Source organism: Hylobates moloch, unplaced genomic scaffold (assembly GCF_009828535.3).
Source record: "Hylobates moloch isolate HMO894 unplaced genomic scaffold, HMol_V3 SCAFFOLD_4, whole genome shotgun sequence".
NCBI classification, from domain to species: domain Eukaryota; kingdom Metazoa; phylum Chordata; class Mammalia; order Primates; family Hylobatidae; genus Hylobates; species Hylobates moloch.
The window spans coordinates 49,237,785-49,249,426 of NW_026652279.1; the positions used below are offsets into that span (position 1 = coordinate 49,237,785).

The 11,642-nt window shown below is 40.6% G+C and overlaps 1 pseudogene; it reads left to right on the top strand.

The window, feature by feature from the left end:
• Positions 1 to 3,370: 3,370 nt before the first annotated feature.
• Positions 3,371 to 5,578, top strand: LOC116466954 (olfactory receptor 7E24-like; annotated as a pseudogene).
• The last annotated feature ends 6,064 nt before the right edge of the window (positions 5,579 to 11,642 follow it).

Genomic DNA, 11,642 nt, shown 5'->3' on the forward strand with positions numbered 1-11,642 from the left:
GCCTGGATATCAGGAGTAATATCACAGGGGTGGTTTACATCGCATGCGATATTGGGAGTAAGATCATCCTCTCTCCCCCTGGATATTAGGAACAACATCAAAGTGGGGTGTCCACCCCCTGCGATATTGCTGTAAAACACCCTGTGATATTAAGAGTAATATCCTCTCGCCCTCTGGATATTAGGAACAATATCACGGGGTGGGGTTTGTACACCCGTGCAATATTGAAAGTAATATCATCCTCTCCCCCCGGTTTTTAGAAACGAAATCACAGTGGGTTGTACACCTGGTGCGATATTGGTAGTAATACCGTTCTCTGTTTCCCTGGATATTAGGAACAACATTACAAGGGGGTTGTACACCACCTGCGATATTTGGAGTAACATGATTCTTTGCCCACCTGGATGTTAGGAACAACCTCACGGCGTGGGGGGTCGTGGAAAACCCTGGCTATTTTGAAAGTATCATCCCTTTTTCCCTGGATACTGTGAACAATATCACAGGAGGGATGTATACCTTCTGTGACATTGGGAGTAATATTATCCTCTCTTGCCCTGAATATTTAGAAAAATATCAGAGTGGGGTGTACACCCCTGAGATATTGGGAGGAATATCATCCTCTCCACCCAAGAAATTACTAAGAAGGTCACGGGGGGTGTACTCCCCCTGTGATATTGGGAGTAATGTCGTCCTCCCCAAGCCTGGATGTTAGCAACAAGAGCACAGAGGGGGTGTACTCACCCTGTGATATTGGAAGTAATACGATCCTCTCCCCCCAGATATTGAGAAAAACATCACAGCGCGGGTGCACGTTTCCTACGCTGTTGGGAGTAATATTCTTTTCCTCTCTGGATATTAGGAACAATATCACAGGGGTGGCGTACACTTCCTTCGATATTGGGAGAAATATCCTCTCCCCGTTGGGATATTAGGAACAATATCCCAGGGGGGTGTCCACCCTCTGCGATATTGGGAGTAATATCATCCTCTTATTTCCCTGGATATTAGACACAATATCACAAAAAGGTATACACCCCCTGCGATATTGGGAGTAATATCCTCTCCTTCCCTGGATATTAGAAAACAATATCATCGGCCGGGCTCAGTGGCTCACGCCTGTAATCCCAGCACTTTGGGAGGCTGAGGCGGGTGGATCACGAGGTCAGGAGTTCAAGACCAGCCTGGCCAAGATGGTGAAACCCTAGCTCTACTAAAAATACAAAAAATTATCCAGGCGCGGTGGCAGGCGCCTGTAGTCCCAGCTACTCAGGAGGCTGAGGAAGGAGAATTATTTGAACCCGGAGGGTGAAGGTTGCAGTGAGCCAAGATCGTGCCACTGCACTCCAGCCTGGGTGACAGAGTGAAACTCCGTCTCAAAAAAAAAAACAAAAAAAAACAGTATCATCAGGGGTGAACACCCCCTGCAATAATGGGAGTAATATTTTCACAGGCCATTAGGAACAATATCACAGGGGGTGTTTACACACCCTGCGATTTTGGAGGTAATATCCTCTGCCCCCGGAATATTACCAATAATATCAAACGGGTGGTGTACACCCCCAGTGATATTGGGAATAATGTCATCCTCTCCTTCCCTGGATATTAGGAACAATATCACAGGGGGGTGTACACCTTCTGTGATATTGGAAGCAATATTATCCTCTCCCCCGCTGGATATTAGAAAAAATGTCACACATGGTGTATACCCACTGTGATAAGAAGAATATTACAGGGTGTACACCCATTCTGACTTGAGGAGAAATAGCTCCCTAAAATGTCACAAGTAATATCACAGGGTATACAGTAATAGCTCCCTAGGGTATTACAAATACTATCACAGGGTGTACACCCACTGTGATAACAGGAGTAATACGTCCCAAGGATATTACGAATAATATCACAGGCTGTACACCCACTATGACATAAGGAGTGATATCTCCCTAGGATATTACGAATAACATCATGGAATGTACACCCATAGTGTGCACCCACCCTGATATTAGGAGTAATATCTAGCCAGGACATAGCCAATAACAGCACAGAGTGTACATACATGACGTACACCCACTGTGATGTTAGGAGAACTATCTCCCTAGGATATTACGAATAACATCACAGAGTGTACACACATGATATACACCCACTGTGGCACTAGGAATAATGACTTTCTTTTTTTTTTGTTTTTGTTTTGTTTTGTTTTTTGAGACGGAGTCTGGCTCTGTCGCCCAGGCTGGAGTGCAGTGGCGCAGTCTCGGCTCACTGCAAGCTCCACCTCCCGGGTTCATGCCATTCTCCTGCCTCAGCCTCTCCGAGTAGCTGGGACTACAGGCGCCCGCCACCACGCCCAGCTAATTTTTTGTACTTTTAGTAGAGACGGGGTTTCACCGTGGTCTCGATCTCCTGACCTCGTGATCCGCCCGCCTCGGCCTCCCAAAGTGCTGGGATTACAAGCGTGAGCCACCGCGCCCGGCCGGAATAATAACTTTCTAAGATTATGAATAGCATCACAATATAAACACATGGTGTACACCCACTGTAACATTAGGTGTAATTTCTCCCTAGGATATTATGAGTAACATCTCAGTGTGTACACACATGGTGTGCACCCACTGTGACATTAAGGGTAATATCCCCCTAGGATGTTATGAATAACATCACAGGGTGTTCACATGGTGTACATGCACTGTAATATTAGGAATAATATCTCCGTAGGGTATTATGAATAATATCACAGGGTGTACAGCCACTGTGATATTAGAGGTAATATATCTCTAGGATATTATGAATAATATCACAGGGTGTACACCCACTCTGATATTGGGAGCAATATCTCTAGGATATTACAAATAATATCACAGAGTGTACACCCACTGTGATATTAGGAGAAATATCTCTCTGGGATATTACGAATTATATCACAGAGCGTACACACATGGTGTACACCCACTTTGATATTAGTGATATCTTCCTAGGATATTACAAATTATATCACAGTGTACACCCACGGTAATATTAGGAGTCAAATCTCTCTTGCTTATTACAAATAATATCACAGGGTGTACACCCACTATGATATTAGGATTAATATCTTCCTAGGGTATTACAAATAATTTCACAGGGTGTACACACATGGTGTACACTCACTGTGATATTAGGAGTGATATCGACCTAGTATATAACAACATCACAGGGTGTACACCCACTTTGATATTAGCGGTAATATTTTTCTAAGTTGTTACAAATAATATCACAGGGTGTACAAACATGGTGTAAACTCACTGTGATATCAGCAATTGTATCTCTGTAAGATATTATGAATAATATCACAGGGTGTACAAACATGGTGTAAACTCACTGTGATATCAAGAGTTGTATCTCCGTAAGATATTATAATATCACAGGGTGTACAAACATGGTGTAAACTCGCTGTGATATCAGGAGTTGTATCTCCGTAAGATATTGTGAATAATATCACAGGGTGTACACCCACTGTATTATTAGGAGTAATATCTCTGTAGGATATTACAATTAATATCACAGGGTGTACACCTGTGATATTAGGAGCAATATCTTTCTAGGATATTGCAAATAATATCACAGGGTGTTCGCCCACTCTGATGTCAGGAGCAATATCTCCCTAGGATATCAAAAATAATATCACAGGGTGTACAATCTCTGCCTTCCAGGTTCTAAGGGATTCTCCTGCTTCAGCCTCCTGAGCAGCTAGGGTTACCCGCCACCACGCCCAGCTAATTTTTTTTATTTTCACTACAGACCAGTTTCACCATGTGGCAAGGCTGGTCTGGAACTCCTGACCTCAGGTGATCCATCAGCCTCGGCCTGCCAAAGTGCTGGGATTACAGGTGTGAGCCATCGTGCTCAGCCAAGAGTTATATATTCAATTAATTTGGAAACACAGCTCCCATATTTGAGTGTGCATGTACTTTTATGAAGAAATGATGTCAGAAAACCTAAGGATGATAATTAATATGAAAAGTAACTGGCATGTTAAAAGGTCTTCCGATTAAGAACTCCGATTAAGGTTTGATTTTGTTTTTAGATAATGCAGTCCTAGCTCTTGTATTGTCCTTTTAAATATTCTACATCAAAGGAATTTGTAGCACAGTGTCAGAATAAAATGAAGTGTATTTCACTGCTTCTGAATTATTTCTTTCAATTAGACAGATCTTTTTCTTAAAGAGAGAAGAACATTTTTATTTGCATTTTATTTTTTCTGAAAAGAGTAGGCCGTATTTTGCTGATATCACGGATTTGTTATATATTACGTTTTGGTCTTCTAACATTCTTCAGTGGATTTTCTCTAAAGTAGTATGTACAGAAAGAGTTGAATAGCAAAAAAGTAAATCATGTAATAATTCTGAGATTTCTGGGTTTGTCACAACTGAGAAATATTGCTGACGGTGTATGGTCCTCAAATGTGAAAATGTTCCTTGTGAATTGCTTGTATCCAAAATATACACATAGCATTAAGGGCTGGTTTTTATCTTTTATTTTTCCAATCCTCTTTTCTTCTCAAGAGGTGGTGTCCTCTTCTCAAGAAAAGAGGTGTCCAAGTCACACAGAGCCACAGAATCTCACAGGTGTCTCAGAATTCCTCCTCCTGGGACTCTCAGAGGATCCAGAACTGCAGCCCGTCCTCGCTGGGCTGTCCCTGTCCATGTACCTGGTCACGGTGCTGAGGAACCTGCTCATCATCCTGGCTGTCAGCTCTGATTCCCACCTCCACACCCCCATGTACTTCTTCCTCTCCAACCGGTCCTGGGCTGACATCGGTTTCACCTCGGCCACGGTTCCCAAGATGATTGTGTACATGCAGTCGCATAGCAGTCATCTCTTAAGCCGGCTGCCTGACACAGATGTCTTTCTTTGTCCCTTTTGCATGTATAGAAGACATGCTCCTGACTGTGATGGCCTGTGACCGATTTGTGGCCATCTGTCACCTCTGCCCTACCCAGTCATCATGAATCCTCACCTCTGTGTCTTCTTAGTTTTGGTGTCTTTTTTTCCTTAGCCTGTTGGATTCCCAGCTGCACAGTTGGATTGTGTTACAATTCACCTTCTTCAAGAATGTGGAAATCTCTGATTTTTTCTGTGACCCATCTCAACTTCTCAACCTTGCCTGTTCTGACAGCGTCATCAATAGCATATTCATATATTTAGATAGTATTCTGTTTGGTTTTCTTCCCATTTCAGGGATCCTTTTGTCTTGCTATAAAATTGTCCCCTCCATTCTAAGAATTTCATCGTCAGATAGGAAGTATAAAGCCTTCTCCACATGTGGCTCTCACCTGGCAGTTGTTTGCTTATTTTATGGAACAGGCATTGGCGTGTACCTGACTTCAGCTGTGTCACCACCCCCAGGAATGGTGTGGTGGCGTCAGTGATGTATGCTGTGGGCACCCCCATGCTAAACTCTTTTATCTACAGCCTGAGAAACAGGGACATTCAAAGTGCCCTGTGGGGGCTGCGCAGCACAACAGTCGAATCTCATGATCTGTTCCATCCTTTTTCGTGTGTGGGTAAGAAAGGGCAACCACATTAAATCTCTGTCTGCAAATCCTGTCCCTTAGTCCCATTATTTTTGTTGTTTGATGGCTTTTATTCCTTTCCACTTTTCCTATGTGAATATTGCTTTTTTCATTATGCCTTTAACTGGAATAGGTGAGTATTCTGGGATCCTTTGTGTAGCATAAACCTCATGACTGAATCTGCTATACCTAGGTGGCCTCCTTTAGTTTCTGAGCAATAACCCTGTCATCCATGTGGAATCACAACCATCTTTTTATATACAGGAAGTCCTCACTTCATTTTGGAATTCCCTGAAAATTGACTTTATGGAAACAATGTACAGCAGGTCCTCCAACACCACTGTTTTGTTCAAAGTTGTTTAGTTGTAATGTTGATGAGGAATAAGTGGTTTCACTATCCATAATTTTGCTTAAAGGTGAAGTTTCCAAGAGACTTTCAAAGATGTTAAGTGAGGACATATTGTACATCAAATTCATATCCTCTTCCAGAGTTCATGTGGAATTTCTTTATAAACTGCTTCTAGAGAATCTATTTAGGCAGGTTATGTATAGAGATCTGTGTCACCGGTCCTCAATCTTGGCTTTGAATCAAATCACCTGGGGCACTTACAAATGATGAGGCCTGGGTCTCATGACCTGAGATTCTGATTTCCTTGCACCTGTGTGGGTATGTGGATTTTTTTTTTTTTTTTTTTAAAGCACCAGAGGTGGTTCCAGTGATGAAGTTTTTAGAGGCATCAAGCTCCAATGAGTAAGAACAGAAGTTAATTATAATGTGATTTCTTCAAATATTATCTTTAAGTGCATTGTCCTTCAACACCACATTTTTATTATGCTGTTTTTTCTTACCAGTTGGCATTTCCTTTTTTTCTTTTTTCTCTTTTTTTTTTTTTTTTTTTTTTTGAGACAGAGTTTCACTGTTGTTGCCCAGGCTGGAGTGCAATGGCATGATCTCTGCTCACTGCAACCTCTGCCTCCCGTATTCAAGCGATTCTCCTCTCTTAGCCTTCCAAGTAGCTGGGATTACAGGCATGCACTATCACGCCTGGCTACTTTTTCTTTTCTTTTTTTTTTTTTTTTTTTTTTTGCAGTAGAGACAGTGTTTCTCCATGTTGATCAGGCTGGTCTTGAACTCCCGACCTCAGGTGATCCGCCCGCTTCGGCCTCCCAAAGTGCTGGGATTACAGGTGTGAGCAACAGTGCCTAGCCACCACTTAGCATTTTCATTTTACATTTGTTGAAGTTATAGATTTATACACACATTGATTGCTGTTTTATTATACACTTGCATATCCATAAAATGGGAAATAGAAAAGAATAAAATGGGCACAGTATCCCTAAAGTTTCACATTGAGACATTTTAAAAATATTTGCTTTTTAGAAATTGGTGTCAATTAAGAAACTGTGGTATACACATACAATGAAGTATTATTCAGCCTAAAAAGGAATAAAATCTTCTCCACTGCAGAAAAAATGGATGAGATTGCAGGTCTGTATATTAAGTGAAATAAGCCAGGAACAGAATGACAAATATTACATGTCCTCACTTATATGTAGGAACAAAAAAGAAAATCTTGGCCAGGTGTGGTGGCTCAGGCCTGTAATCCCAGCACTTTGGGAAGCCGAGTCGCACGGATCACTTGAGGCTAGGAGTTCGAGACCAGCCTGGCCAGTGCAAAACACAAAAAATTAGCCAGGCGTGGTGATGCGTGCCCATAGTTTCAGCTACTCGGGAGGCTGAGGCCCAAGAATCTCTTGAACTCGGGAGGCAGAGGTTGCAGTGAGCCCGGATTGTGCCTTTACACTCCAACCTGGGCAACAGAAAGAGACTCCATCACACACGTACACACAAAAGGAATCTCAGGAAGGTGGAGAGTATAAAGGTGGTTAGCAGACGCTAGGAAGAAAACGGGTGGGACGGGGAATGAAGAGAAGTGGATAATTGGGTCCCAAAATACAGAAAGATGGAATAAGTGAGTTGTAGTGTTTGATAGTACAGTATGAAAATTTTAGTTCACAAGAATTTCTTGCATATTTCCAGATGCTTTGGTAAGAAGCTTCCTAACTTTCTCATTATGCTGGTTTTTAAGCTATTCTCTTTCTGCTCCTGAAATCATGCTGGTTTTTTGTTTTTTGTTTTTGTTTTTGTTTTGTTTGTTTGTTTCTTGAGACGGAGTCTCGCTCTTATTGCCCAGGCTGGAGTGTAATGGTGTGATCTTGGCTCACTGCAACCTCTGCCTCCTGGGTTCAAGCAATTCTCCTGCCTCCACCTCCTGAGTAGCTGGGATTACAGGCATGCGCTAGCACACCCAGCTAATGTTGTATTTTTAGTAGAGACGGGGGTCTTGAACTCCTGACCTCAGGTGATCCACCCACCTCAGCCTCCCAAAGTGCTGGGATTACAGGCATGAGCAACCACGCCCAGCCTATGCTGTATCCTTATCTGTTGTCTGTTGTTGTTTGTTTTTGAGCCCAGGAATAACTTCTCACCTATATGTTCAAATGATTTTTAACATGAGTGCTAAGAAAGTTCATTGGTTATAAAGACACATGCACACATATGTTTATTGCGGCACTATTCACAATAGCAAAGACTTGGAACCAACCCAAATGTCCAACAATGATAGACTGGATTAAGAAAATGTGGCACATATACACCATGGAATACAATGCAGCCATAAAAAATGAAGTGTTCATGTCCTTTGTAGGGACATGGATGAAGCTGGAAACCATCATTCTCAGCAAACTATCACAGGGACAAAAAACCAAACACCACATGTTCTCACTCATAGGTGGGAATTGAACAATGAGAACACATGGACACAGGAAGGGGAACATCACACACCAGACCCTGTTGTGGGGTGGGGGGAGGGGGGAGGGACAGCATTAGGAGATATACCTAATGTTAAATGACGAGTTAATGGGTGCAGCACACCAACATGGCACATGTATACATATGTAACTAACCTGCACGTTGTGCACATGTACCCTAAAACTTAAAGTATAATAAAAAAAAATTGTAAAATTAAAAAAATCTTTAAGTATGCATGAGATCCAAAATATGAAAGTCAATAAATTAAATAATAATAATAAAAAAAATCCAGCCAGATCAGTTGGAAATCACTAAAGAAGGTTTATATAATTGAGGATTATATTAGAAATATGTCAGAAAACATGACTTTGTTTGATACATACTATTTCAGTCTTTAAATATTCCAAAATTTACCTAAGGAATCCCACATCATACTGATAATGAAATATCATGTGTACAATATTTTTCTTTATTTTTGATTATTTTCTCAGGGTATTTTCGTATAAATTAATTGCTATCTTAGCGAGTATAAACATTTTCAAACTTTTGACACATATATCCAAATGTCTTTCTTAAAAGTTTGTAACAATTTACATTCACTTCTTAAATTAAAACAAAGCAAAACAAAAAAAGAAAAAGAGAAAGTTCATTGGTGCAAAAGCAGCCTTTTCAAGAAATGGTGTCAGAGAAACTTGATTTCCACATGCAGAATAATGAAGGTGGACCCTATGTCACACCAGGTGCAAATTTAACACAAAACTGGATCAAAGACCTAACCCCAAGTGCTAAAAGTATAACATGGCTAAAAGAAAACGTTGGCCACACTTTCATGACATCAGATTGGGCAATGCTTTCTGGGATATGACCCCAAAAGCATAGGCAACAAAAGAAAATTAGATTTCTTGGATTACATCTAAATGACAAAGACTTTTGTGCATCAAAAAACACTGTGAACTGAGTGAAAAGATAACCCATGGATTAGGAAAAATATTGGCAAATCATGTATCTGAAAAGAGGCTGATATCCATAACATATAAAGAACACCTAGAACTAAACAACAAGAAACCCAAAGCATCCCATTAACAATGGTCAGAAGACTTGAGTAGACGTGTCCCTAAAGAAGATATAGCAATGGCCAATAAGCATAGAAAATGATGTTCAAAATCACTAATCATAGGGAAGTGCAAATCAAACCAATAATGTGATACCAAACATTAGGATGGATATGATAAACAAACAAGCATTAGTGAAACTAGAGGGAAGTAGGAATGCTCGAATATGATTGGAGGGAATGTAAAACCGTGAAGGAACAGGGAAAATAGTATGGCGTGTATGTGAAAAATTAGAAACAGAATTATTAGATGTTCCAGCAGTTGCATTTGTGGGTACCTACCAAAAAGAATTAGAAGCCAGGAGTGGAAGAAATATTTGTACACCCATATTCATAGCAGCATTATTCACAACAGCCAAAATGTGGAAGCAACCCAAGGCTTTGTGGACAGATGAATGAAAAAGCACACTGCAGTTCATTCATACAATGGAAGACTGTTCAGCCTTAAAAAGGCAGGCACTTCCAGCCGGTGCGGTGGCTCACGCCTGTAATCCCAGCATCTTGGAAGACCGAGGTGGGCGGATCACCTGAGGTCAGGAATTCAAGACCAGCCTGGCCATCTTGGTGAAACCCTGTCTCTACTGAAAATGCAAAAAATTAGACGAGCGTGGTGGCGTGTGCCTATAGTCCCAGCTACTCGGCAGGCTGAGGCACAAGAATCGCTTGAACCCGGGAGGCGGAGGTTGCAGTAAGCCCAGATTGTGCCACTGCACTCCAGCCTGTGCGACAGAGTGAGACTCCATATAAACACAAAACAAAACAATGAGATATCTCATCCGAGTTAGAATTGGTTATTATCAAAAGACAAAAAATTAATGCTCTCGAGGATGCAGAGATACAGTGTTGGTGGAAAGGCAAATTAGCCTTTATGGAAAACATTATGCAGGTTTCTCAAAAAAACTAAAAATAGAATTACTCTACCATCCAGCAATCTCACTACTGGGTATTTATCCGGAGGAAAGGAAATCTATGTATCAGATTCCTGCACCTTCATGTTTATTGTAGCACTGTTAACAATAGTCAAGATATGAAATGTCCATCAAAAGATGAATGAATAAGGTGGTGTATATACACAAAATGGAATTCTATTTGGCCATAAAAATGAATGAAATCTTCTAATTTGTGGCAACATGGATAAACCTGGAAGGCATGTTAACTGAAATAAGATGGCACAGAAAGATAAACACCACATGTGCTCACTCATATGTAGGAGCCAAAAGAAAAAAAAAAAGGCTCATAGAGAGTACAATTGTGGTTTTTGGAGTCTGGGAAGGGTGGTGGGGAAGGAAGAGTAGTGGGGAGGAGAGGATACGGAGAAATTCGTTAACAGATACGAAATTATAGCTAAAGAGGAGGAATAAGTTCTAGTGTTCTGTAGCACTGTAAGGGAAATATTGTGTATTTTTTAAAAAGCTAGAAGAGAGGATTTTTATTTTGAATGTTCACATCATAAATGTTTGAGATAATGAATATGCTTAATTACCCTGATTTGATCATTACACATTGTATACATACATTGAAATACTACTATATATCCCATAAATATGTAGTTATCACATGGCAAAGAAAGAAAAACAATGAAATATTAATAGGCAATTTACAGAAACCCAAAAGTCCAACAAGCGTGTAAATATACTCAAACTTATCAGAGAGATATGTATTAAAACAATAAGATGTCTCTTTATCTGGTGAAGAATTAGGCTGGATAGTTGTTAGCATTCAAAGAAATGTGAAGGTAGAGGAACTCTTGTGCACTGCTGATAGGGTATAGACCATACAGCCATTTTAGGGAGTAACCTGGCAGTATCGAATCCAATTGAGTATACCTCACTCCTGAGTTTATACCACAAAAGAATACATGCAGAGGACCTTAAAGGATTGTATAGGAGGATGCTCACTGCTGTGTTGGTTGTGGTGGCAGGAGTTGGAAGTAATCTGGTCTCTTACTACTGATAGAGTTACAAGGGATTATGCAGCAATTAGAAACAGATACATGTGAAACAACATGAATAGATCTTAAATAGAGATCTGAATTTTTAAAAGTTATTTGTAGTTAACTCTACCATTTTTATTTGGTTACCTATATGGCAACATAAATATAATATCTAAACCCAAACTCCTGGTTTTATATCTGCTGCCAAAAAAGTAACTACCACAACTGAACTAACAA